Source organism: Chroicocephalus ridibundus, chromosome 1 (genome assembly GCF_963924245.1).
Source record: "Chroicocephalus ridibundus chromosome 1, bChrRid1.1, whole genome shotgun sequence".
NCBI classification, from domain to species: Eukaryota; Metazoa; Chordata; class Aves; order Charadriiformes; family Laridae; genus Chroicocephalus; species Chroicocephalus ridibundus.
Window position 1 is genome coordinate 211,903,322 of NC_086284.1, and position 23,342 is coordinate 211,926,663.

The 23,342-nt window shown below is 43.5% G+C and overlaps 1 protein-coding gene across 6 annotated transcripts in view; it reads left to right on the forward strand.

Moving 5' to 3' along the window:
- Window positions 1–23,342, forward strand: part of GRM3 (glutamate metabotropic receptor 3) — a 117,458-nt gene that overhangs the window by 37,855 nt on the left and 56,261 nt on the right. For 2 of the 6 annotated variants that reach the window (XM_063323569.1, XM_063323571.1), the window contains exon 2: window positions 4,545–4,653. The exons of 2 other annotated variants lie outside the window; for them this stretch is intronic. The gene's annotated coding sequence lies outside the window, so the exon portion shown is untranslated. The remainder of the gene's footprint in view (window positions 1–4,544; window positions 4,654–23,342) is intronic. 2 more of the 6 variants (XM_063323568.1, XM_063323570.1) reach the window with 1 other exon arrangement.

Genomic DNA, 23,342 nt, shown 5'->3' on the forward strand with positions numbered 1-23,342 from the left:
ATTAATCCATCTCTGAGCTGGATTAGCACATTGAAACATACTTCCCTTCACTGCTGCAGAGGGACCTGTTGAATGAGCTGTAAAGATGAATGGAACTAAAGAAATTTCATTTAGATGAAGAAAAATGGCTCTGAAGTAGTGGGTGGGTGGTTTTTACATGCCTTCTGTGCTGCAAGAATTAAGAACAGCTCAGAGAATTTAGGGCATGAAGCAGCCATTTGGATACAAAAGCTCTTGAATTTAAGATCTGATGGATTTAAAATTTGTATTTAGATATCTGCCTATTTATTTGTCATGCCTATAGCCTACCTAGGACAAAAGATACTGCAAACACAGTTAGGATAAATAGCTCTTTCAGACCATTCCTTCCCCAACCGTGCTACATCAAATCACCACGTGTGTCTCCACAGAAGCTATTCCTGAGCTCTTTTGCTATTATATGGAATGGCAGAACTGTTGTTCAAAGACATCATCCTTCATTTACCCTGAAGAGACTGAGACTCAGTTTCCACCTTCTCTGTCATTGCACATCAATGGGACATGGTCTCCCTAGATACTTTTCAGATCATCAGAGACAGATCTTGAAGGGTCTTCTTTGTCACTGACTTCAGTTCCTTCTGTCATGAGCCATCAGGTCATATAATCCCTTCCACGGATTTCTTAAACTCCCTCTTCAATGTTGTTTTTTTGTCTGTTATTTCTGCTGTTGGAAGGCTTTTCCAAAACTTAATTCCTCCGCTGTTTAGAAGCTTCTTCATAATTTCCAGTGTCCATTTATTCAGGACCAGGTTACAGCCATTTGGTCTTGTGCCAGAAATGTCTTTTAGTCTCCTCCCTCCTGAGTACTCAGCCCCTGGGGTATCTATGGATAGCTGGCAAAAAGTTGAGCTTTTCTTTTACTCAACTAAATAAGTGAAGCCGCATGTCTCTCCTCCCCTAAAACAGGCTCACCCGAACTCTGGTTATTGCAGTAGTCCTTTTCTGCACCTATTCCTATTTCAGTTATTATTTTCACAATAGTGCACAGATTATACATAAGTTTTACTGGTATCCTGTTCAACGGCACCAACACTGCATTGCACCTACAGAAAACACCCTCTATGCCCTGGGAGTTGTATTCACTGACCAGGTGCTGCGTGCACCCAAGCAGTCTCCCCTGTTGTTTTCAGCAAAGGACCTTTCAGCTTTAGGAAAGTATGAGGAATTTCTGTTAACACCTGGAATCTTACACTCGAGACCTCTTAGGAAGAGAGACACACGAGTTTTCTCATCCAGGATAGGAGGCCCAGGAACAATCTTGATGCAGCCATTAGCAAAGCAAATTCAGTGCTAGGGTGCATCAGGCAAGATTTCTCTAGCAGAAGTAGTGAGGACTGTCTTTGTGTATTACTAATGAGCTAAACAGTGCCAGTGAAAGGTCCTAGACGATATAATCTGATTGCCCATACTGAGAAATCGTTGGAATGGTCTCTGGCATCACAGAGTCACAGAGTTCCTTTGGGACATGACACTGGCTTGGGAATTAGCACATAGTGGGGATCATTCAGCATATACGTTTTCAATGTGGGCACCCTGTTTTAGAGTCTGACAGAGGTCAGCTGCACGAGTGCACATCACTGTGGGCCTAATGATCTCATTGCCTGAGAACGGTCCCACGTAAATTTAATTTCTGGGACTAGACATAGCTATTGACACCTATGAAGAGCTCCTCATCTGAGGTACTGTGCACAGTTCTGATCATTCGCATTCATGACAGAGGAGCTTGAAGGCTGCAACTACAGCTCTCAAACTGTGACAGACATCAGAATATGATTACCCACATCACTTAATTCCTAACACAGTCCCTGGTCCTTGAGTTTTGGCCAAGATAACACTCCCAAGACAACTTCTGGGAAGAAGCTGGAGACTGTCTCAGCCCCAGCAGCATTCAAAACGGACCCCTGGGATGTGCCCACCCACTTCTGAAGTGCCAGAGATTTCGGCTGTAAGGGTATAGCACAGCTGTGCCAGGTGGTATCTGGACCAGTGAGTGGTCCCTGACCCATCCTGTTTGCTAAAATAATTGTAGCCAAACTAGATGAGATGCAGAGAAGGGCTATTTGGGTGACCAAGAGAACACAAAATTAATTCTACGAGAGCAGGCAAAAGAGATCTTGAATGCTTTTGAAAAATTCCCTTTATACTCAAAGAGAGTTTTATGTACAGAAACTGTCCATAGCCCCTGGAAATTTGGTTCTCGATTCCTTTCACTGGAACATCCCGAATGATTTCAGCTGTCACTTGTCATATCTGAGAGACAGTCAGCTTTGACACAATATGTACCTTCAAATGGATGCAGGACTTCTCTGGGAGGCAATGACAATTGCTGAGCATGATTTCCTTCCCAATAAATATGAAAACTCCACAGGCAGCAGTCAAAAGAAATTTATTCTCCTTTAAGACATTTCATATGAATCCCCTTCTTTCCTCTCTCCCTCTGCTATCTGCCTCTTCTCTCAAGGAAACTGCCAATGTGGATAAATTCAGGGCTTACCCCTCTGAAAAACAAAGGGACCTAGAGCAATGAAAGTCCCAAACCGTGAACATCTGTACTTAACTGGGGTCGTATCAGGTTTGCAGATATCTGGTCCCTATTGCTACTGTGTCAGTCTGTGTTCATTGTCATAGAATCATAGAATTGTTAGGGTTGGAAGGGACCTTAAAGATCTTCTAGTTCCATTGCCAGCTATTGACTGTTATCCAACACAGCCAGTCCCAGAGGCAAAGAGGGAAGGACTTGCTCTTGGCACATGTATAAAGCCTACTGCAGTGAGTGTTTTGCCTTGTTAGAACTTCTAGTTATACTTACACAATGCTTAAACTACAATATTTGTCACAAATTCAGGTATCTCACCTGAGGAACCAGGGAGGGGATCAGAAGCACTTACCTACCTTTTTCTTTAAGTGCAAAGGAAAGATTCAAACCTGGTCCCCAGTTTGGGACATGTTCAGATCAAAAGTCTAACAATACAAAACCCTCTTTTTCTGGGGACCACCATCAGTTCTTCCTCCCCTGATGGTGTCTGAGAAGAAGTAAGTGAAATACAAGCAAGCTTTTTGGAGAGAACACATGCAAAGAGGGATCAATGCCATGGACTACAACGGTGCAGAAGCACCTCCATTCACTTCCTTGCAGCTCTGAGGAAGGTGCCACGGGACTAATCCAGCTGTCGTCTTGTCCCTCCCCACCAGCTGCAGGCACCCCCAGCTCAGTATGCCACCAGTCCAGCTTCTGTTCCAGGGCTCCTTGACTTTTGCTCCATGTGTGTGCAGTGATGTGTTGAGCACTGTGATCCAAGAGCCAGCGGCTTAGGGCTTTTGCTACAGGTGCTTCTCAAACATGTTTATCCACATGTTTCACCCAATTAGCAGCCAAACACTACTAATTTTTACAGTTTTGAGATACCTATATACTCCTCAATTCATCCGTTTCACGGTTGTGTTCTAAGCAGTGTGTCTTCTAAAACCTTTTGATCCATAAATCAAAAGGTAATCTAACGAAACAAGTGGTCATAAATAGATATGCATGCTTGAAAACAAGAATTTTAGCATGAAATGCAGGTAGACATAACTAGGAGAAAAATCTGAATTTATGAACTTTATAAGCATACCTGAATTTACTCTCACAGCTCATCAGCATGATAAAAGGACTCCAACTTGTCTCATATCGCCAGTAGGGAATATGGGATTCACAGGGGTGGAGAAATGTGCCTACAGTCACACTTGACACTGAACTGTGAATTCAGTTGGGATTTCCTGACCATCAGCTCATAAGTGAATCATGATGAGAGAGAAGAGTCAATTAGGACAGCTCTAGGAGCACGAAATAACTCTAAATATCCCTTTATAGCCATTAAGCCATGTTCCTTCAATATGGCACAGCAAGAGACACAGGGAAAGGACAAGGAAGGAAAAACAAGCCTGGTGAAGATGATTGTCACCCACCTAATCTCTGTCAACTGCAACGCTGCAGGTGTTTGCTGCCAGCGAATGCAAACGGCCAGCGTTGGCCATCTCTGAAAGAAGCAGTCCCTCATTCAAGAAGGAAAAGCAAATGGGTGTTTTAAACCTACCTGCAAACCACCCTGACCTTACACTCCTCTATAAGGAAGCTTGTGTATTATAAAAATAAAGAGTTGTTTAAAGAGAGATTATTTGCTTGTTGAAGAGCATGTCCAACAGAAGCTCTGGGAATAATAAGGATGCGTTTAAAGCAGATTGCCTGCCTCATTCAGATGTGTCAAGGAGCTGATCCAAAGACACCCAGGAACTTTAAAAGGCACTGGAGCAGGCCCATAGGTTTCTAGCAGTAATAGGAGCCGCGCTGTTAGTGCTTTTGCTTGACATCCTGTAAGAAAAAGCACTGGCATTTGGCTTACTCAGGAGAGATTTCACCATCTGTTATTGTAGAGACCCAATAATGATACAAAAAACAAATAAGCGAAAAACCCTAACACTCTGTCACCATTTCAAATTTAGTGAGGTCTTAAAATATTCCTACACAGGTAGAGGATTTTGCTGGAGGAGAACCAACACAGCAACGGGCTCAATTACATCCGAGTTTCCTGTGTAAGATCTGTCAAGCAACTCCTAACATCACATCTGTAAGTGAGTGTGAGTAATGGGTTTTATTTAAATTCATGTGGTATTTACTACCTACACTCAGACAGATAACAGACAGATAGCAGAACAATGATCAGCAAGCGGCTACCACTTAATTCCTGTTTTATTCTGAGGCTTGCCTGCCTTCATCTGTCTTCCCTTCTGAAGGAGTAAGCACGTTCCTTCTGTCTCAGATGGAAATGCAATGGCATATTATGAATTCATTGCAAGTTTTCCATTTCCCATCAAAAATCATGACTGTGATAAAAAAATAAAATCCCACAATATTTGTTTCCAAAAGCATTCAACTTCATGCGTACGTGTTTAGCTTTCTGCAATTGGATTTCTTATCCCCCAAAAGACACAGTCAACAAACAAACTTCTAAGTGGCAAATATAACATTTAAGAGCCTGTTTGCCTTTCCGAAAACAATAGGTACTAAGTATGGTGGTAAGGGCAGAGCATCCTAAGAAATATTGAAATAATCTGTTGACTTGCTGCAGTTCTATTGATTCCAGAAACACAAAGAGAATATGCTGAACAGGAGGAAAAAAACCCCGTTAAGTAGCATCACGTGAATGCGGTAGTAAAACATCCTACATACTCTCATTACTGTCAGCTTCCTGCAGGAAGAAAATATGTGTTCAGCCCTGAAAACTACCTCCTTTCAATACGAGTATTGGTACGCATCCATTTGCTCTAGCTATTTGAATTCCTTTGGGTTTAGTGAAGCTGTCAAAACCTTACAAGTGCGAATGCTGTTGTGTAAGTAAAATTAATGACTCCTTTTCTGCTTCCCATATTTTAAAGCTTTAAATGACTCAGTGCTGGGGGGAAAGTTGGGGGGGGGGGGACGGGAAGCGGAGGGGCTGTCAAAACGGAATTGTAAATCTTTTGGCGTTTAAAATCTTAGACCCAATTGACCTCATGACGGTGCTTCAGACGGGCATTTATCTTGGTGTTGTAAAGCAAGCAAACTATCTTTACCCAGGCATGAATCCCACTTCGCAATCTGTTGTAACTAACTAGGGTATGAGGCTCAAGTGGAACGCTCCAGTCAAGCAAGTAAACATCGGAAAACAAACAAAAGCATTTGCATTTGTGGAAGTATTAAATGTATTTATAGTATGCCCTTTGAGTGTGTGTAAGTGTTGGAGTAAGGGGACAGGGATGTGAACACAGATGTGAGTCAGTTATTAAAAAAAATTGAAATATATGAATAATTAATATCAATAATAACTCATACTTGCCAGAAGAGTGTATGCTGAGGTTTTAGTTGACGCTTGTCATGATATGGGGTCACAGACTATGGGTTGTTTGGGGAGAGGGCTTCCTCAGTGTCCAGATGCCCCAGCACATTGCGGGCTGCATCCTGAGCTGTAGTCTGGCTATTTTCAGTACAGCGAGGAGGACTTCCCAGCAGCAACCTGCTTACGGCTGCAAGATGAAGGCTGGCTTCGGAAAGCGCTGTCAGCCTGCCAAGCACCACTGCCTACCAACTGTCCATCTACGCCAGTGGCTCTATCCCAAAGGGAATTTAGACTCAACTCGGTAGAGGTTATGACACCCTCATATTTCTGCTGACCACACTGCACTCCCCCACAGCCATTAGAAGACTCTCCAGAAAGCACTTTGGAGCAGGAGGCAGACCCAGGTGCTCTCAAAATCCTATGAAGGAACATGCATGAGCCCAGAAAGGACAGGGAGCCCAGGAAAAATGGTTGGATTATGAATTTTTCTTTACTTGCAGAGACAACCCCACATGCCTTGTTTAATTGCTCTTCCATCAATCGATTCAGAGGGTGCAGGAGATACAATGCTCTGGAGGGTATCTCCTGTTTAACCAGGGTGTGTGCTTCCAGTTCCTGCTCAACATACCAACATACTCTCTCACAACCCAGAAAAAATCTTTCCTTGCAAGTCACAACGTTGAAGTCAGGTCTGAGACATGTCATCAGCTGAATGAAATCTGGCTGAAACCTGGAGAAGATGGAGTTAATGTTGCTACCCAATGGGGCCAAATTTCTGCTGCCGCTGGAGGCATACCTAATTTACCTCCATGCGAAGAAGAACAGAGGCTACCCACTGACTAGACTACGATTCACTGAAGGTGCATGTAGCACACAACAACCATTAATTGTTAGGACGCAACCGCAAGGTCAGAAAGTAATATTATCCCTATTTATATAGGCACAAAGAGATGGGCCAAAGATAGAGATGAGACTGGAACCAAGTTTCAGTGTACTGTTTTACTTACTGGACTGGAGCCTTTCCAACAAATGGAAGAGGATTTTGTATATTGTATTGTGAGCCCAAAGCCAATAAAAAAATTCTCATGCGTTTTAATGAGTTGACTGCAGTAAATATGGGGTGTACTGTCGGGGCGGCCAGCGGAAAAGTACATGAGTTTCCCAAAGAGATTTGGGGAAGTCAGTGTTTAAATTAGAGATTGTCATAAAGTCAAAAATTGCTGAAGGACACCTTCACAGAAAATGCCAGGATTTTCTCCTCATAAACAAAAAATGAGCATTCAGGGCACTTTGAGTGGTTCTGATCTAATCTTGTAGAGCTCTTTTCTCTTGGTTCTGCTACTGATTATGCAGTCACTTCCCCATTGAAATTCATCACCTTTCTGGACAAAGAGCTTCGTAATGGGTTAGTGCTGTGGCTGTTGTGGTCTAGTTTAAGTGAGTCTTAAGTGAGTCTAGTCTAAAGAGAAATGGAAATTCAATTAATGTTTTTGAGGAGAAATGAATAAGCTTTGGATAATGAAGACCTGAAAAAGAATTTTGGTACTCTAAGTGGCGTCTACTTTTTGCAGCCATATCAGTCTTTTAAGAGGAAACACTTCTTGTGTATGGACTGGGCCGTACTGAAGGTGATACCCCGCTATGCCTCTAGCTGCTTGTTCTCTTCATTGTTCTTAGACACTGATGATCTCTGAAAGTTAGATCCTCACACAAGGAAAGAAGTGATCTTTGCTTCTTCTGCCATTGATTCATGCCATGCTTTTTTTTTCTCCATAGCTTCTTACTAGTAGAGTCCAGGGATAGCACTTATCTCCAATCATAGAGATTTGTATGTGGTGGAGAAGTACAAAATATTCTTGTTTACTAGCTCAGCTAGTGAAAAGGAGAGAGCTGTTCACAACTCCATGAGAAAATATTTCTGAGTGTAAGGGTTAGGTGTTCAAAACAGAGAAGTAGCCAAAAGAAAATGAGGTGTGTTGCAGGTTTACTTCCCTATTGCCTTCCTGAGCCATCCGGGGTACTAACAGTCCCCAAGTGAAGACCGTACCACTACTTTTGACTCATGATATGCATTGAAGCACAACTAATGCTCTCCTGTAATTGTTTCCTGAATGCTGAAAGCAGCCAGAAAGCCCACATGCATGCATACATATATATACTCATTGCTACTCTTAGGCTGATGGAAATTTTATAAATTGCTAACCCTGTCTGGAACTGTATTGCTTCCAACCGAACATCAGCACATTGATTTGAGCAGCAGATCTAGGAGTTGAAAATGGGTTCTCTGAAACAGCAGGCTTAACAGCTGAAAGCATCAGAGCTCTGAGCCTCCATGCTGGCCAGCTGATGAGTTTTTAATTTCTTCTCTGTGGCTCCTGAGATGTAACAAATAAACAGGAACAAATTTGTAAGTTGACCTTTAAGTATCAATGGAGAAAGTTTGCACCTTCTATCAGAAATGAAGATAATCAATTGATGTATTTATACGGACCTCTAATAGTCATGTTAATATGGTCGATGTGCTCATTTCGCAGATCTGTTTGTTCCTATACTCATTATGTTTACAATGAGGACCTACACACGCTTGCAGCAGTCACTCAGGGGCACCAGCATAAATCTGGCAAAATTGATTAGGTCACTTGCATGTGTGTCAGGTAAACTGCTGCCCCAGGCAGTGAATGCAGGTGTGTCTGTATACCTGAGGACAACATCCAGCTCTACATCACACGTAGATATCTATTAAAGCTCTCTGACTTTATTACTACACCTATTCAAATTCCATGTGCTTTGTACCGGATGCATCAAACAAGAGAGGGAAGGAGGGAGGAATTTAATTTTTCCACTTGAAAAATTATAGATCTTTCATTTCTATGCCTTCCCACATAGCACTCATATTTAATTTAAGATCTTAAGGGGTTCTAAATAAGCTCCTAAGATTCAGTTTAAGCACAACATATTCATTCAGGATAAATGAATAATTCTGAATAGCTGGAACAAGAGAACAAAAAAGGTTTTAATATTGACAGTGGGTCAGATCCATCATCGTGGTAACTATGATGACACAAATGGAGTCTCTTTGACAGGTACTTAATTTGTCCAGTGCATTGCACAGTTGTTTATTCCCTTGATTACAGTCCTAGCCTACAACAGTCTGTTGGTACCAGAGAACTCAGAGCTCAATCCTATAATGCTCCTGACTCAATGAACTAGTGGAACCAGTCAAATGTCTTATGTCGAATCCGCAACTGACACAAATTCTTGAAATCAGCTTGAAAAGTGTACGAGTTTTCTCTCAGTGTAAGAGACACTCTCAGTGATGCCTGTTGCTAAAACTGTCAAAACGTTTCCCATCCCGTGGCTCTCTCGAGCCCTAGTTGAATGGGAATGCAGGGTGTGATCAGCTCAAGGCTCAGTTTAAGGTGACCTGGGAGTGGCCTGAGGATGAGAAAGTTTCAGCCTCAAAATTTCTTCACAAATGGAGATGGAAAGACTGCTGCATTGCCTTTAAAAAAAAATTCTAGCTAGCTTTTCTTCAAAAAGCAATTGCAGTTGCTTATGCTCTGAAGCAGGACACTGAGAGTGAGCACAAGAGTTATTTGGTCGAGACTTTTGCTAAACCTCTGAGAATATGCTGAAGCCGGGCTGTTACCAGCCCATCACCATAATCACCGCTTTACACATACTCAGAAAAACCTTCTTAAGAGACCAGTAGCTGAAGCCTTTAAAAAACCTGTCCTGGCTGAAAACATTTGAGCCTCTCAGCGCTTCTAGTGCCATCCAGAATAATCCCGCACAACAGAGAAGGAGGCTACATTGCTTCACTCTGTCTGCCTGGGACTGGCTTATCCATGCAAAGAATGCCAAAAGCACCGAGGCAAAGCCAGGATTTTACTGCAATTGCTCTTCACAGCAGCCAGCCATGGTGGGGCTGACCACCAGAAGAGCATCTTCTCCGTTGTCAGCACAGTCAGGTAGAAGGAAAGGAAAAGAAACATGCTACCGAAATGTTAAGGGCATCCAAAGTGTCTTGCAGTGTCCAAATAACCTGGGAGAATGAGGCTGCCAGCATGAAGGGGAAGGCTTGGAAGAGGAAGACAAGGAGATTGCAACCGGGAACAAGGAGTGGGATACGCAGCAGCCTGAGAGCTGCTGAAGGACTGAACTGAGCAGTGATCGATGAAGGGAAGAGTTCACAGACTGAAGAAATGGGACTTCTAGCATTTGCAATCCTACTGTAAAAAGCAAACCTCCTACAAGCAAGCACCTTAACTGCAGAGTACCAAGTTAACTCACCATGTTTGTGCTGGACTAACTGGGGCATGCTGTAAAGATAATAAGAGCATTTATCCATCATGCATGCAAGCTTATAGATTGATAGATCATTTGATCTGTATGACTGTATTATGGATTTGCCATTAGCTTTCATCTTCAGCCATGCTGACAGAATCAAAAACCATATTTATTACACTTGGTGGGTTTTAATCGACTTTGCATTTTCCTGTGAGCAGAGTTGGAACACGGATAATCTGCAAAAGACACTGACAATCTTCCAGTTTATTTTGGTTTATTCATATTTTTCAAAAATCAACAAACCAAAAAGCATATCACAGATGTATTCCCCTGTAAAAGCTTTACATAAGATTTGAAGGAGAATAAGCTAACATTAGCTGTACAAGAGAGAAAGATACAGAGCAAAAAAAGCTTATCCTCTGGGCTTGATGAAGAAAACAGCTCGAAGCCATCAAATCAATGATCCCAGAATGAAACTGAAACACTGCCCATAGAGAGGATGGATTTGCAAAATGTGAGTTCTTCCTATTTCATATGGTATTGCTCCTACTCACAGAGGGGGGCTTTTTAGTACTAAGGCACAAGTTCTGATGCTATCAAGGTCCGATAGCATACAAAAAATGTGACTGAGGGAGCGGTCTTTAGCTGTATCAAAAAGCTGAGAGTGCATGGAGGGGAATCCATCTTATCTAGACATCTTTGTCGTAGACGTCTGCATGTGCACTAACTGACTTAACATGGATTTTATCAATACGCTCCATAGTGTAGAGTGTGATTCAGCCTAAAACAGATGTCTCTGGCGAAATGAATTGCACGCTGACCTCTTTTGGCTATGCTGACCTCATTGACTAAATGGAAGTCTAAAGAGTTCATTCAGTGCAGAAAAGTCCATTCTCTGGCTCCATGGGCCCTGTTCACTGTCAGTAGAGACAAATAGATACGGTTGGGTGTAAGTTATTTCGTCCTGTTCCAATGTCTAAAGTATATCAGATGAATCACATCCTATAATTGACTAATTCCAGGAGTAAAACCATGCTATTGCCTTGTATAACAATAGGAGAGGTTTAAACATTAGAGCTTGGGACATCACAAGGATAGAGGAGTGCTCAGAGCATGCTCTGATCTTTTGAAGGCTGGTTTCCTAAGGAAACAGGGCTTATACAATTACATTAACTGTCAATTCCAATAAAGTTTGAATGCTAGCCAGTTTCAACGAAGTTGTGGAAAATAAAGACCTCAAAGACATTCATTTGCTACAGGTTTGCTTTTAAGGCAAGGAAGGTGGCTGAGTAAAGGAATGGAGAACAAGACTAAAACGCCACTGAAAAAGAAAGGTTGAAGAGTGAGCTCAGACACAAAAGCAGACACTGGAGAATCCTCCCTGGAGAAAACCACAGGAAAAGAGACTTCCCATACAGTCCTTTGCTTGGATTGGCTATATCACTGCTGTAACCTGTCTTACCATCATCTGGAAACTGCCAGACAATGTGTCTATCTTGGAAAATATAAAATGCCCTGGCCTTACACAATGTCAGAAAGAAAACACCCAAGCTGTGACTCGAGTGTCATCTGGAGATAGCCCACGTTCAGGTGAAATCAGAGGAAGTTTGCCTCTGAATTCAGCAAACCCCCATCTCACACCTTGCAGCCTTGTTTTAAAGAGGCAAGCTACAGGTAGGGCACACTCAAAGCATCCAGTAGCTTACCCAAGCCAGCAAGAAATCCTTAAGTCAGAATGACTGACCATCTCTGACACCTGCTACTTCTGCATGAGATACTTTCGTATTGCGGATGAAGGTGTCTGTTCTGCGACCCACTAGGATGTACTGAAAACATGCAGCCTATGATAAAATGTAGGCTGTTTCTCAAGTATTTTCTCTGTATTATATTTGGGAGAGACCATAAGATTTACCTTTTTAAATATCGTCACCTACTTTCACAGGACTCCAGTGTTTTGGAAGTCTGTTTTTCATTCCTGTGTGTAATAGGAAAAGGCAGAGCATTTTGGCCACACAGATTTTGCTTTCGTGAGAAAAACTGTGCCAGCACCCTCCATAGACGGGCAGCTGGGCCTGAGCCCTGAGGGGGGGATATTTCACTGCTTGTTGCCAAACTGAGTGTGATAGCCCTAAAAGCGCATAAGGTCATTTAATTTAAAACTCTGTGAACTGGAGTTCTATTCCCCTGCAAACCATTGTGTCACATAAAGGTCTAGGATTTTGTCAAAGCTACTACCATTCTGTCCCAGAAAACAAATTTCAGAATTTCCCCTCATAATTGCTTCCCATTTATGGGGTTGTTCTCCTTCTACAATTCCCTCTGCCCAGGTGCTATTAGCGAAACCCCCAGAATTTTTCCCCAGGCAATGGCCTGACCTGACGCTGATCTACTGCTGGAGCAGAGCCACTTCCAGGGCTGCTGTTTGCTTCCTGGTTTCTCTCCTTGCTTGAAGAGACCTCTGCAGTCCATCCCCTGTGATGTAGGGTCCTCCTCCTCTTAGAGCCATGGGGCTGGCACAGGGGGTAACACCACAGCCCGAGCCTCCCCCTGCCCATTTGCTCCCCACACATCTGCACGATGGGAAGAAGAGAAGATCTGCAGAGATGGCTCTTCTCCGTCATCTCCCTGCCCCATGAAACAAGCTGTGGATCTAGAGGCATATGCCCTTGTGGGGAGCGCAGCCTGGATCACAATCTGGCATGTAGGGTTCCTAACCTACTTTCTTCGCGTGCACCTGCTCTTGTGGCTTCTCAGCTGACATTTTTCAATCACTGTACGATAAAAGAAGTTGGGGCAATTGTCACAGAACAACATTCATTGTGCGCCAGCTGCTGCGTGGACATTTCTGCTGGCATTCCTGTGGTCGGTAGAAATGTTGGCAGCCATGGAGCTTCTCCCCAATCAAAGCTGGAAAGTGCAAGCAAAGCAATGAAATCCACACCTCCTGTTCAGTTTTGTTAACAAATACAAGTAGTGACTCTTGGCTGGTTCCTGGATTCTTTAATAGGATTATTATGCATTCACGCTGGCCTCAGTGAAATTTAGGAAACAAGTATTAATTTTAAATTGCGATGAGAATTGTAATAACAGGAAAGCTTGTTATTACAAGGCACACGGGCCACACAGAAAGAATATGCAGCCCTGGCCCTCCCAAAATAAATCAGATCTAACTCCTCCTGGAGTGAGGGAGGAGTACATCCCTAATGTGGACTGTACCTTCCAAGAAATAATAAACCTCTATAAACAGCCATGCAAAACAGTTTTAACTCTTCCTTGACCAAAATTGGCTGGCTGGCTGGCTCCAGTAAGGGATGAAAGGAGCACAGTTAGGACCTAGATTCATCCTGCTTAGCTTTCGGCCTCTGAGGCAGTGAAATCAGGGTGGTTTTCGCCCTAAGCTCCTGCTTTCCGCGGTGGAGGCAGCATGCAACCCACTGCCTCCCCACACACTCCCTCCCTCCTGTAGCAGAGGAGGCAGTGAACGGCCATCACCCACACCTTGCCCAAGTCCACCATGAAAACAGATTATCAGCAGAGCAGCTTTCAGCTCTTGCCAGCCAGCAAGGAATGGTTCACTTCTGCATGCCTGCCTTGTTGCCATTCTAGCTTTCACCCCAGATTAGGGAGCCATCCCACTGGTTTCCTTTTAAAAGCAGGTTTACTCTATTCATCTCCAGATTGCATCTTCTTGTACCATTAACAGGATCCAAAACACGTATAACCTCCACCTTCCCAAGAGTAAATCCACTCCCAGGATGCTCAGCTGCAAACAGAGCCTTTTTTTCTGTCCATAACTGCCCACTCTTCCAGCCTGTTTGAGGTCCTAGTAGGTTTGGCATCCTTATGCACTAGTTGTCTGACTGGATTTCAGGAAACGATTTCCTAAGGACTTTTTATGAGGAAGGAACTTGGTGGCCAAAATGTCTTTCTCTGAATAGTTTTTACCAATTAGTGCGCTTCATCCAAAGAGTGAAGAACGAATAGGGACAGCTTCATCTTGCCTTATATAAGATGTGGCCGTATGTAAGAAGAGAGGACAAAGTTCGCACAGGTTTAGAAAGACGTGAGTCTCCTAAATTCACTAGGAGTTGTTGAGATTATTCATGTTGGCCCTTCCTCAGCTCTATCATCGTGTCTGAGATTTGGCATCGCGGAGCAACTCCTTGCAAGGAGTCACAGGCACGCGGTGTGCTTTGTCCTACAACTCAGCCAGGCCCTTCATCTGCTGCCAGGCATGCTGATGCAGAACAGTAGTACAGTTCAAGAGGCTCTAAATAGGGCCTGTGTCTTTCCTTGCCTTCATTAGGAAGGAATTTCCCCCTTGTGCTATCAGACCATGAAGTATTCTGGCAGAGGTATTGAGGACCAGGCTGGGCAGCCTGCGAATTCAGTCCTGTGGGTGATCAGATGGCTGAAATGCCATTTATCGTCAGCACAGAAAAGAATAAAGACAAATCCAGCATTAGAGAAAGCTGTTTCCTGCACCACGCTGAGCAGAAGGTGCCAGACCACAGGTGGCAAGGTCCCCGGGGTGTCCTGGAGCAATTGGCGACTGGAGCCACGGCGGGCCATCAAACAGTGGCTTTACACAGAACACTGTCGCTTCCCTTCTTTCATAATTTGTGCTAAGTGCCTCTCTAAATTTTGAGTTAAGCAGTTGTTGCCATAGCAATGGCCACTTAGAGCAAGAGAAGGCAGCGAGCGTGTTGGGGATGTGAGGTTCTGGCTCTTCACGTAAATATATATATATATATGTATGTATGCATGTACATACACTGCTGGGGAGCTGCATGACAGGAGCCAAGCAAACAGCTTATACCAGATCTGAGGGATGGACAGAGGATATGGAAAAAAGAGCTGCTTGCTGCAGCTGGAGGTGTTTGTTCCAAGGTTGTTTGTTCCAGGATACACCTTCGCCTACAAAGAGAGAGGTCCAAAATACAAACAAGCCTGAGCAGTGACTGACATAATTGGTTTCTTACCAGTAGAAGACACTCCCTCAGTCAGGATGAGGCAAGTTTCTTACTGCCTTTTTGGGATACATCTTTGCAGAAACAGAAAAAAATGGCTTGTATGGGTTTATTTTTATTTATTAAAAAAAAAAAAAAAAAAACCCAAACCACTAACCCTTACTGCTAGCTCTTTAGCAGGAAATGCTTTTCAGCAATCTAGTCCCAGTGTTTATACTAGTTTATTTGCCAGGGCACAGGCTGCCAAAAAGTCAACAAATAATGCAGGTATTGTATTACCTCATCTTAGGGCCTCTTCTAAGATTTTTCTGCATGCCTAGCGCTAGCGTTTCTGGTGTTCACGGAACTCCTGGGTTTTATTCCTCGCTTTACGCCACCTCTCTGTGGGGTGAGAAAACTCTATGAGCCTAAATACCTACAGCCAGGGCAAGATCCTGCCCACATACCTAAGTGCATTTCGCTGGGGATTTTGGCAGAGTTTGATCTTCCTCTGACCAAATTTGGTTAATAAGTGGAGTTAGGTGTCACCTTGATCAGCAAATGCAGGCAGTGCCTGAAGAGAAGTGCTTTGGGAGTTCTCAGCCTGAGAGTGAGTTTTAGATCCCCGAAGCACTAACTGATGCAGAAGAGCAGGCACTTTGCATCACTGGCTGGGACCCGAATTGTGTCAAAGTCCCAAATTAGACTGATTGTGAATGGCTTTTTTAAAGTCCATAAATCCATTGCAGGGCATCCAAGTTTGAAAAATGTAGCCATAAACTTACTGTGGCATAACTTGTCTGTCCACGAGCCCAGACAGGGTCATGGATCAGAATTAAACATTACCGGGTTCCTATAAGAAAGCTCGATTTAAGGTTTGAGAATAATTTTGGGCCCAAAAGAGGGAAATAAATCTGAGTATTTTCTAAGTATAGCTCTGTATTGTTGCTTGTTTCTCAGCAAATACAAACCACCAGCTCCTCTTCCCTATCGGTGACACTACCTGCTTCTAAGGGCAAGCCAAGTGAATGGCAGGTAGGAGAGATGGAGGATATTGTTTCCATCAAGTTCCCAGTGATACTTTCTGGCCGAGGCAAGGCAGTCTCACACCTTTCTTTGCTGACTGGAAAAGAAAAACACAAAGAGGATCTCTAAGAAGTCAGCAAAACCCACAAGTCTCAGTAGTTTACTGATTTACAACAGCTGCAAATCAAGTTCGGTAAAATTTTAAGAACCCAGTTCCCATAGATAGCTGAGGGCAGCTTTTATTTCCAGTAAACTTCTACAACATTTGTGATTAAAATTATAATGGCATTAAGCACAATTCACAATCAATTATGTTTTATTAATGGTTTTTTAATACACGCCACAGCCCAGTAATCATGAAGCTGTTCAACAGCGTTGTTCTAAAATCAGCTAATAGCAGGATGTAATTTGCAGCCGTCTCTGCTCACTTACAAAACACTTGCTCTGTTAATTGTGATTTCACACTCCGCTGAATGCTGTAGCCTGGAGGTAACATTCATGTGATGGAAGAGTTACCAGTCTGGGCTCTGGGAGAGGGGGGAGAAAGGATAATTGCGAGAGAGGCTACTGTTGTTAAATTTTTAATCCTTTTATGTTAAAAGACAAACCCCCAACAACTCAGCAGCAAAAAGCTACAATCCACTGCTAAAAAATCCTTTCCTTTCTTCATAAACCTGAACAGCCTTTTCCTGGTTTGATCCCTTTCTATTGCTTTGTGTTGTTATCAATAACACAACAAAGCCTATGACCGGCAGGTGAGACCCTGTTCGTGTAGCTGGGTACCTGCCTTGATCTCACCTCGTAGATGTTAGGTGAACTAGTCTTCCTAAAGCAAGTGCCTAAGTTTTCATTAGCAAGATTTTTGTGCCTTTGGGGTCTCCAGAGATACCTTGTGTCTTTCTTAAATCAGAATAGGCCCGAGATAGAGCCTCCCAGGGGGAGGTCAAAGGTGCCTAAAATGTTGCCATATGTTAAGTATGCAAGTTAGGCAGATTGAATCTCATCAGTAAATGGTCAGTGGTGATGAGACACAGTTCAGCACTGAACAGCCATGGGCAAGGCTACAGCTCCTGCTCTGAAGCACCTCCAGTGCATATGTCAGAGAGAGAAACATTGCCTCGTTTGACAAATGATAGAAACTATCTTAGCTTGGAAAATTCCCAGATGAGTGTTTTGTTCTGCTGTGGGAAGCTGGGAGATACAGCTCAGACCGGACAGGGATGGGAGCACCAACCTGGTAAGACTTTTATTTGATTTGTGAATAAGTCACAGGGGGGTGAGAAGGAGCTATGCAGGAGCTGTGCCCTCTGCTGTCCATTGTCTTTGCTATTCCAGTTTCTCTTATTGTGAACAATGAGGTAGAGGGCACCAGGACAGGTTTGAATGCCACTACTTAGGGGTCCAGGCCAGGATTAGATCACATTTGGGCAGATTAGGTGGTAGCAGAAGTCATAGAATCATAGCATGGATTGGGTTGGAAAGGACCTTTAAAGGTCATCTAGTCCACACCCCCTGCAATAAGCAGGGACACCTTCAACTAGATCAGGTTGCTCAGACCCCCGTCCAACCTGGTCTTGAATGTTTCCAGGGATGGGGCATCTACCACCTCTGCGGGCAACCTGGGCCAGTGTCTCACCAACCTCATTGTAGAAAATGTCTTCCTTATATCTAGTCTAAATACACCCTGTTTTAGTTTAAAGCCATTACCTTCTGTCCTATCGCAACAGGCCCTACAAAAAAGTCTTTCCCATCTTCCTTATAAGGTATTGAAAAGCTTATATTTCGGTATAAGCTTTTCAGTATTGAAAGACCACAATAAAGTCTCCCTGGAACCTTCTCTTCTCCAGGTTGGACAACCCCAAGTCTCTTAGCCTGTCCTCACAGGAGAGGTATTCCATCCCTCTTATCATTTTTGTGGCCCTCCTCTGGACCTGCTCCAACAGGTCCGTGTCTTTACTGTGCTGAGGGACCCAGAGCTGGATGCAGTACTCCAGGTGGGTCTCCTGAGAGTGGAGTAGAGGGGGACGATCACCTCCTCTGACCTGCTGGCCATGCTTCTTGTGATGCAGCCCAGGATGCGGTTGGCTTTCTGGGCTGTGAGCACACATTGTCAGCTCATATCCGGCTTTCAAACCACCAGTACCCCCAAGTCCTTCTTGGTGGGGCTGCTCTCAATCCCTTCATCCCCCAGTCTGTATTGATACTGGGGGTTGCCCTGACCCAGGTGCAGGACCCTGCACTTGGCCTTGTTGAACCTCACAAGGTTCACACAGGCCCACTTCTGGAGCTTGTCTAGGTCCCTCTGAATGGCATCCCATCCCTCAGGTGTGTCAACTGCACCACTCAGCTTGCTGTCTTCAAGTTATCCCACATACAGATGGAGAAGAGAAAGGATGCACACTTAGCTGCTTTGCAAGGTCTGTATGACTCCAAGGCCGGCTGTGCTGGCAGCCAAATTGAATCTCAACAGAAGCAATAGTGAGAAAGGACTCTCTGCCCTCCACGTATGCAGAGGCTCAGCCATACTTTGGCCCTGTTGCCACAATGTGAGGGAAATGTTTTGGCAGAGGAGTGATGCGAGTGAAATCTGGCAGCTCATGCCAATGCCATTCAGAGGGAGCCAAGAATGCACAGGCAGAGCACCTCGGCTGAGCACGGGCAGAAACTCACAGAGAGATCTGGGCCCAAGAAAAACCCTGCAGATGTAGCAAAGACCTGAAAAGTGATTATTAGCACAAGACAGAAATGAAGGCAGAAGAAAATAGATGCTTAAGAATCAAGTAGGAAGGAAAGTCCAAAGACCAAATGCGCAGATACTCCTTGGGCGGTATACTTAGGTTTATGTTAACTTCACTTGGCTAAGCTTCGCCTGCATTAAGCACAAGTGTTAAAGCTCCTCTTAGCTAAAAGTTTCATCCCAGGACGTGATGCTGAAAATGCCACGGTTCACTTTGTGCAGGACAAATCTGCACTTATGTCATTACCTCTCTCACCCAGCCTTTGACTCTGCTGACCTTAGCCTGGCGATGGCGTCCCTGCACGACCTAGCAGGAATAGTTGCTGTGACATCCACAGGCCACAGAATTCAGCTGCTTCTTTGTCCCCAAAGTCTTTATACTCCCACTTTTCCTATTCCATGTCTTTCTGGGACCACACAGGGAGACTGAGACTAAAGTCGACTAACACGCAATCAATAAGCAGACAGCACTTGTCTGTTCGTTGCTGTCTCTGCTGGTGTGCTTTCAGCTGCCGCCAATGCCTGGAAGAAATAAGCAGATGGATAAAAAGCAGTAGGATTCAGCTCAATCCAAAAAAGACAGACGGGAAGATGGTGGGACTTTCAAAGGTCTAACCCTGCATTACATCAAGACCATTACACCACAAATTGTCCAGATGGTGCAAAGCCTCAGGCTCATGGCTGGACTTCTCAATATACTTGAATATAGTTATTGTCAAAGTACAGAAGAAACTCTAACGAGTTAGGAGATGGCACAGCCTGACCCAGATCTCTAGCTCTGGTGGTATGCTCATTGCAGCTTTCTCTCCTGAGACCAAACTTACTACAGAAGGACTCAGTGCCAAACACGCTTATTTGATGTAACAAGTAGCAAAGACCCATATTTCTGCACCACACTAGTGTCCGGTAATGTCCAGGGGCTCCTTGTTCCTCACCAGACTAAATTAATAGGTCTTGTTCTAATCTATAGAGTCCTTTAATATCTAGAAACTTCAAGAGTATCACGACAGAGACATCTGTTTTCCTGTGTGATTAATATTTTAAACTCTTTTTGAAACAGGATGAAAATATCATAGATCTCTGAGGAAAGGGCTGGGCATCTGTTTTATGTTGACATTGTAGAAAACATAAAGCATGACTTGTTGACTCTGACAGTACGGACAGCAGTGCAGTGTTCTGGTTTTTCTTCTTATTCTAAAATAAGTTTGTATTTTAAGAGGAATGGTCTCCTTCTGCACTGGCATATCTTGTTTTATATATCATTCTTTACGTTGAAATTGCCAGTAAATTTTTAAGGTTCTCCGAACTCTTCTACAATATGCTATGCATGGGATGAACATCTATGGCTTGTAGTCTCATGCTGCTGCCAGTGGTAATTGTATTAATTAGTGTTTTTCATGTATGGATTTCCAAGTTGAAAGGAAAGGCACAAATTCACCTAGCTGTAAAGCCATTTTTGACATTTTTCCCAAAGAAAGGAAAAAAAATATCTGAGGTACAACAGCCAGCAATTCAAATTTAAAGCACTTCGATTCATTTTCACCAAATTTATGTGTCAGCACCTGATTAACATTTCATGAAGGAAATTTCTCCATTTCCATGGAAGAAATTTACTTGTTTTCTCTAACTCACCACATTTTCTGCAACTTTTTATGCTTTTTTCAGTTCTGATTTAAGCTATCAGATTTCAGCCAGCCGTAATCAAGATGTGAGCAATTTGTGTACGTGGTACCTATCTGTCACCGTAAGGCTTGTGTTCCTTTACAAATATTTCTCTTCCAGAGGTGATGGCATCTCTAATTATAATTGGTAAAAAGCCTCGAGCTTGTCCATCACTTTTTTCCAACGAAGTGAGACATCTTTCAGTGCAGGTCTCATCAGGCATTAAGGTCAAGTTCTGGCAGAACACATATAAATGTGCCAAATGTATTGGATTAGCAAGGCTGCTGTGCAAGTTATCCGTGATCTCTGAGAGAAAGAAATCATGGCATTTAACTTATTACCTCAGTCTTGAAAGATGTGCCAGAATTTTGAGACAAAATTGGAATTGTTTTAGAAATCTGCTTCCCTAGCCTAAGATTTGTAGGGCACAGCAAGGGCTTGGGGAAAGATAAGTCTATGATGGGCTGTCCTTGGAGATGGATATATTGATAGTACTATTAACTTCAATGTTGTAACGTGCCATGAGCACAATTTTGGGGAACCTCCCCTGTGACCTTCCACTAAACACAGGCCTCTTCCAAAGAAAGTTTAGTAAGGGTGGTAGGTGATACCAAGTTGACATATGGCTCCAGGCACCACAATATCACATTATAGTCCTGAATAATGCAGTAAAAATCCATTACTGCCAAGCAGGAGCCACCTACAATAAAGCTAAACATAATCTTCACCAGCACCCACGTCAGCTCCTGTTGCATCCTTTCTCAGGAAGCTGGGTACACAGATGAGCCCTGCAAAATACTGCAAAGGAGAACAAATGTGGGGGAATTTATGATAGCGCAGGGTAGGGTTGAGGGTAAAACTTTCCAGAGTTTTAGCCCAGTCACGTAGATTGTCCCACTTGCTAGTTAATGGTGTTGAAAAATAGCTAGGAGACCTGAGATGCCTCAGCTCTCGATAAAGTTTCCCATTCCATCCTTATAAGTAGAAAACTGGAAAGTCTACCGCTGTTGGATAAACTGCCAATGCCAGCCATTGGTGCTGATATGGTGGAAGGTACCAACAAAATTGACATTGATGTATGAACAATCATACTCCTTTTATAAGTCATCCAGCTAAATGAAAGATTGAACTGCACTTCTTTTCAGAGTTTGACACCTAGAAAAATAGACTGACAAGAGATTTAGCCTGTTAAGAGTTCACCCCTGAACTGATACCACAAGGGGAGCTACTCTGTGAGCTGAAAACAGAAAGCCTGCAGAAGATCAGAGCTGTCGTGTGAATATAGCTCTGGAACAAAGCCAGGAAAGACAGGTTTAGTTTCGGAACGATATCAGTGGGATACCAAATGTGGAAAACCCAGACGTCCTCTTTCTCATTCTTGCTGCTTTCACAAAACTGAGAATGTGCACATCCTTTGTAAATAAGCGAACTCACACCAAGAAATACTGGATTTGTACAATCAACTTTTTAGAGGCACAGAAATAGTCCACTAAAACCGATTGTTCAGATCAAGAGACAAGGGTATTTTCAACAAGAGCAGCACAGCTGCCATTTAACACAAGTGAGTTGTTTTTACTGAGGGAAGTGCTGACAGTGTCCCTCAAGAGCAGATGTAGGTCTCCCTTGTGGACCTTTGCTGGTGGAAAGAGAAGGGGCTCTGGAGTGCTGAGTGATGTTGTTTCACAAGCCAAGTTCTGCTGGATCATAGAATCATAAAAATCATAGAATCATAGAATAGTTTGGGTTAGAAGGGACCTTTAAAGGCAATCTAGTCCAACCCCCCTGCCATCTTCAACTGCACCAGGTTGCTCAGAGCCCCATCCACCCTGACCCTGAATGTTTCCAGGGATGGGGCATCTGCCACTCCTCTGGGCAACCTGTGCTGGTGTTTCACCACCCTCATTGAATAATTCACATAGGAAAGTTCTGGCAGAAGCCTCCTGATCCAGACATGGAAACCTTTCTCCTTGTTCCTGTTTGTTTTTCATTTTGATATTTGGATCACTCCTACACCTAGTTCTGCGTCTATTTCCACCAGGGATCCAAAGCCTATGGAGTTGGAGTGTACATATTTTTAATATTAACAAAGCACCTAGAACAATATAACCTTCCCTGTAGCTGGAGTTAAAAGATTAAATACAAATGAAAAATGGAAGATTTGCAGCTTGATCAACAGGTACTTCTTTGGAAACATCCCAGAAACATGCTTTTAGTAGAAGTAAATTTGGTTCGATTTGTTCAAATTATAGTTCAAATTGTTCAAATAAGTTCAAATCGCAAATTTGGCAAAGCCAAATTGGCGTGGTTGGTGTAGTGAAATCACTTTGTGTAGGAAATGGCAAACCTCGACCCTGGGGTGCTGTCTTCACCACAGTTAATGGGTGTAATACGGGCTGTATTAGCCTGGAATAGGTAAAAAAAAATGTTTGTATATATAGCCATGAGTTATGCAAGCTGCAGAAAAAGCACGTGGGAGGTGCATGGCAGAGTGAACAGGAGAGAAATTGAGTTGCTAGCCCGTCTTCGTGAGCTGCTTTAAAATAACCTCTCTTCTTCACATCAAGCTGTCTCTTCAGTGTCACCATAGTGATGCTGCTCACCGGCCACCCAAATCTGCCTCGCAGCTTCCTTCAGGAGTCCCACCACTGAGAGGCGGTTGCTCCTGGAAGCATCCCTCCCTCACCGCCCTGGAGGGGAAACCTCCTCTGACAAACCAGCCTTTGCGTTAATGCCTCTGCTCACATCCTGTGCATGGCACCCTTATTCTTCTGCAGGACACTGCGATGC